The 5,589-nt window shown below is 48.8% G+C and overlaps 1 pseudogene; it reads left to right on the top strand.

Annotated features, from left to right (window-relative positions):
* The first annotated feature begins 3,750 nt into the window (after positions 1–3,750).
* Positions 3,751–3,869, top strand: LOC134941935 (5S ribosomal RNA; annotated as a pseudogene).
* The last annotated feature ends 1,720 nt before the right edge of the window (positions 3,870–5,589 follow it).

Below are 5,589 nucleotides of genomic sequence, written 5' to 3'. Positions count from 1 at the left end.
TCATTTATCACATCCCAGCCCTCACATCACTCACTATCAATAGTTTTCAACCTATTACACACTTTTTTAACACTCCCTCTTTAATTATCCTTGTCCTCTCTATCCGGGCTGTCATTCCCTTCTCAAATATGGCGCCCACGGTATCCTACCCCGTGACCCTGTCCCTTCTATCCGATAGGGCAATATCCAGGTACTATTCGAATACACCTACCTCTCATACAGGGTCCATGGACAATTGGTCCATAGCATCCTCTTGTTGATTGGCCGAGGCGTACTGCACTCGCCCCAATTGCCAGTAAATAACTTTTCCGCCCTTAATTCGTACTTTCAGCCGGCAACCCCCTCTGTCTGCTATATATTACTTCAGTCCCCATCCAGCAACATTCGGACGGGTTTATCAACATTCTATTTTAAAACATTATATGTTAATTTTCACTATTAACTGAGGCATTACTGGCAATCCATCTTCAAAGATGGCGATTCATTTCCCTTAACTGATCCCTCCTCATTTCCTATGCCTGACGGACAATTTGATTACGTGTATTACAGCACGCCCCTCCCCGCCCATACACAGACGCACCGTCTGCTCTGATTGGCCAGGACGCGCTACACACCTTCTCAGATCAGACTTCACGTATCCCAACTCAAATTTATTCATACTCCCGCCCCCACACTCACACTTCATTGGCTGCTATTTTTATTAGCAGGGTTTTTAAACCCCATCTGCTGTATCTAATGTGAGATCCCGGAAGTGAACAAGCCCCGACGGGCGAAACGCGTTTTCCACGGACTTCACGACGAGACCTTCCTTGGAGCAGTACTGACTGCCACCTGTCTCCTCACCTGACACCTTGAGTATCATTTTTTTCACACCTATATATGACTTTGGAGTCTTTATTACCTTTGCTATTAGTGCCTATCTCACTCAGGCACTCTGATTTCTACTGCATATCATGCTGCTAGAATTTCTGTGCCTATTATAGCCCATTAATCTTATAGATTGCCGATTAGACTTATTCACTGTGCTGCACTCATCTTTCATTATGAGGAACAGTGTGGTACACTTAATGGGCTGATGCCATCCTCTAACCTTAGCAATGATTATTATTTGGATACTGTACCCATGAATGGATTTGGTAAAACAGGAATGCATATGTGATTTATACAACTAGGATTTTCTGTGTTTACAGTCCATTAATCCTACAGATTGTAGATTAGATCTATTTGTTGTATTCTGCTTATCACGTCGATATCATCATCTTCTCCTTCAGCAGGTTACACTCAACAGGCTGATGCTATCCTTTTACCCTAAGTAATGATTTCTTTGACAGTGTATTCATGATTGTTTTTCTGCATAAATAGGAATTGATACATCATTTATGGTTAGATTCACAGACCTACCTGACGCCTCTTATCTTGTGTCTTGGTCTCCTCTCTGAGACACTGCTCAACAGCTGACTTTTTATTCAGCTCTCAATTCTTCTCTCTTTTTCTTTCGCTCTCACTATCATTCTGTGGACTCTCATCCTCGATCCAGGGTTAACGATGCCACTGCGTGGTAATCAGTGGCGTAAGTTCGCCCCAGTCGCCCGGAGGCATGATAAATGTTGGTGCCCCCCCTACATATCGCCGGCATAACGACAGCGTGGTGAGCGCAAATGAGCCCCTTGCGGGCTCGCTACGCGCGCCACGCTATTTATTCTCCCTCCAGGGGGGGTCGTGGACCCCCACGAGGGAGAAAAACTGTCGGTATGCCGGCTGTCGGGATTCCGGCGACGGTATACTGTGCGCCGGGATCCCGACAGTTGGCAACCTGAAGACCACCTATAATGCCCCTGTACAGTGCCACATACATATAAAAATGTCAAAAAATGGGTGCCTCCACACTGCCAGAAACATATGTCCCCACAGTGCCAGATACATATATGCCTCACAGTGCCAGATACACATGACCCCCAGTGCCAGATATACTTGTCCCCCCAGTGCCAGATATGCCCCCAATGCCAGTGTCCCCACAGTGCCAGCTATGCCCCTAGTGCCAGATATATATGTCCCCAAAGTGCCAGCTATGCCCCCAATGCAGTGTCCCCACAGTGCCAGATATACATGTCCCCACATAGTGCCAGCTCTGCCCCCAGTGTCAGATATACGTGTCCCCCCAGTGCCAGCTATGCTCCTGTGCCAGATATGCCTCCGGTGCCAGCTATGCCCCTAGTACCAGATATATATGTCCCCAAAGTGCCAGCTATGCCCCCAATGCAGTGTCCCCACAGTGCCATATATGCCCCCCAGTGCCAGATATACATGTCCCCACACAGTGCCAGCTCTGCCCCAGTGCCAGATATATATGTCCCCACAGTGCAAGCTATGCCCCTAATGCCAGTGTCCCCACAGTGCCAGATATGCCCCCCAGTGCCAGATATATATGTCCCCACAGTGCAAGCTATGCCCCTAATGCCAGTGTCCCCACAGTGCCAGATATGCCCCAGTGCCAGATATACATGTCCCCACACAGTGCCAGCTTTGCCCCCAGTGCCAGATATACGTGTCCCCCCAGTGCCAGCTATGCCCCTGTGCCAGATATATATGTCCCCAAAGTGCCAGCCATGCCCCCAGTGCCAGATATGCCCCCAGTGCCAGATATATATGTACCCAGAGTGCCAGCTATGCCCCCAATGTCAGTGTTCCCAGTGTCAGATATGCCCCCCTGTGCCAGATATATATGTCCCCACAGTGCAAGCTATGCCCCTATTGCCAGTGTCCCCACCATGCCAGATATGACCCCAGTGCCAGATATATATGTCCTCACAGTGCCAGCTATGCCCCCAATGCCAGTGTCCCCACAGTGCCAGATATGATCCCCAGTGCCAAGTATACAGGTCCCCACAGTGCCAGCTATGCCCCCAATGCCAGTGTCCCCACAGTGCCAGATATGACCCCCAGTGCCAGGTATACAGGTCCCCACAGTGCCAGCTATGCCCCCAATGCCAGTGTCCCCACAGTGCCAGATATGACCCCCAGTGCCAGGTATACAGGTCCCCACAGTGCCAGCTATGCCCCCAATGCCAGTGTCCCCACAGTGCCAGATATGACCCCCAGTGCCAGGTATACAGGTCCCCACAGTGCCAGCTATGCCCCCAATGCCAGTGTCCCCACAGTGCCAGATATGACCCCCAGTGCCAGGTATACAGGTCCCCACAGTGCCAGCAATGCCCCCAGTGCCACATATAGATGACCCTCCCCCCCATCCCTTGTGCTGCTCACCGCGCTGCTGCTGCTGTCTGTGAGGGGAGGAGAGTGCAGCGTGCGCCTCTCCTGCCCCTCACTCTCCGGCGGCTGTGTCCCTCTTCAATTATGCACCGGTCCATGAGCCAATCAAAGCTCGTGGACCGGCAGCCTTAGCTGCCGGTCCGCGAGCTCTGATTGGCTCACGGACCGGCGCTGAATTGAAGCGCGCCGCCGCCGGAGAGTGAGGGGCAGGGGAGGCGCACGCTGCGATCCCCTCACCTCACAGACAGCAGCAGCAGCGCGGTGAGCGGCACTGGGGACAGTGGAGGAGATGCGCCCCCTTGAGGCCAGGAGCCCGGCGGCAGCCGACTCCACTGCCTCCCAGAGTTCCGCCCCTGGTGGTAATCCCTTTTACACTCCCTAACGTGGAAAGTAGATCCACACACTGTATGACCTTATCTTTTCTATAATCTCTTTCTCTCACTATTCCTATATAGGTGCACTCTCATTGGTAGATAGCCTCTCTACTATCATACCACGCTGCTAATGCCCGATCTCGTCCGATCTTGGAAGCGAAACAGCGTCGGGCCAGGTCAGTACCTTGAGAAGAGACTCCCTGGGAATACCCGGTTTTGTAGAGTACGGATTATTCCCCTTCTTTTGAAGGGTGGACACCAACAGCAGTATCACCACTACGTACTATCTCTAACATTCCTTTTTTACTCCTACCAATGTTCAGGTTATGCTGATCTAGACATTGTCACGATCCGGATACTGAGACACCATTTCCATTCTGGATGTACGTCCTCCATGGGCCTCTGCTGCCACTCCTGTCTCGCTGACCGCCGCGCGCCGCTGGGCGCATGTTATTCTGCTACTGCGGCCTACATCGCAAGTGTTGCACCTTTCCTATAGTACTTAATTTCCCTTCTTTGTTTGTTCATGGGCGCAGCCATGTTAGACTCCAGTCACATGACATTATTCCTCCTATCCACAGTGCTGGAGCCTTGTCATAATTGCCCAGCCAATCCCTGCTATGCAGCAGGTATAAATATCCGGTCCCAGCTCCCAAAAGATGTCAGTGCTTTCATTGTCATCTGTGATTCCAGCCTACAAGCTTCACTATAGACTTTCTCCTGCAATTCCATTCTGCAGATCAGCCTGACTTCCCTGGTGATTACACTCTGCTGTGTAACCCGACTCTCCAGTGTTAACCCCCTACAGCCTACTTTGGATTCCTGTGTTTGAACTTTTGCTTTGCAGTAATCATCCTTCATTCTTCAGTTCCTGCGCACTCCAGCTTCATTCTTCATCTTCTAGCGAACCTCAGCTTCATTCCTCATCTTCCAGCGAACCCCAGCCTTGTTTATTGTTTACAGGACTTTCTTCCATATTCCAGGTTACTGGCCTTTACCGATTGTGAACCTAATTATCACGTGTGACTTTCTATTATTCTTTTGCACGTTATTTGACTTTTTATTTAATAAAAGCACTTAAGGAATTCCCAGTTGTCGTGGTCACGCCCTCGGGCATTCTTTGCTGCTGTCAATACGTATGTCCAGGAGTCACATAGCTCCTCCTAAATTTAAGTACCCGTCAGCCCCTACAACTGAGGCTCCCAGTCACGGTCTCCAGCCCTCAGTTGTGACAGACATTCTCAAATTTGTTTGAACAAAATTGATTAATGGGTTAATATCTAACTACTTGGTATTAACTCAATCTAAGCGGTCCTCCAATATACAGTACTGATCTCCTTGGTTGGTCTCATTAATACAGATTATCTGTACTGGTCAGGAGAAACGGGTGCTAGACTATTTTGTGTCTGCAGCCTTTCTAAATCCTTCTTGTGTGATTCAACAGACCAGAACATTTTATTATTATTATTATTATTATTATTATTATTATTATTATTATTATATATACTATTTATATTTCTCACATTTTTCTTATGTTCACACCCCCTTTTTTGGATCATAGAGGGACTATCTCTTATCTTTAAGTTGACTAATAAACATATGTTTTAATGTATTTGTCATAATTGAATGTTAATTTTTTCATAAGAGTGCGCCCACACAAGAGCTTTCTCTCTCTCTCCTTGTCAGTACTTGTACTTTCTGGCTCTGGGCGCACTATCAAAAGGGACCTTAATTGAAAGGTTAATTGTCCAACTTTGGTTTCTCATTTTTCTTTTGGAATTTATTGCATACCAGTGCCTGGTCGCTCTTTCGTTTAGTAGGAACAGAGTTCTGCAAGGCAGGAACAGCATACAAGAAGCTATCACCGGCGGGGCTGCAGTGTGCTGGCTCACATAAAAAGGCCCTGCTGGCCAATAACAGGAGGGCCAGCAGGACCAGCCCCCAG

Source organism: Pseudophryne corroboree, chromosome 1 (genome assembly GCF_028390025.1).
Source record: "Pseudophryne corroboree isolate aPseCor3 chromosome 1, aPseCor3.hap2, whole genome shotgun sequence".
NCBI classification, from domain to species: Eukaryota; Metazoa; Chordata; class Amphibia; order Anura; family Myobatrachidae; genus Pseudophryne; species Pseudophryne corroboree.
The sequence above is the reverse complement of the archived record's forward strand: the minus strand, read 5'-3'. Positions and strand labels throughout refer to the sequence as shown.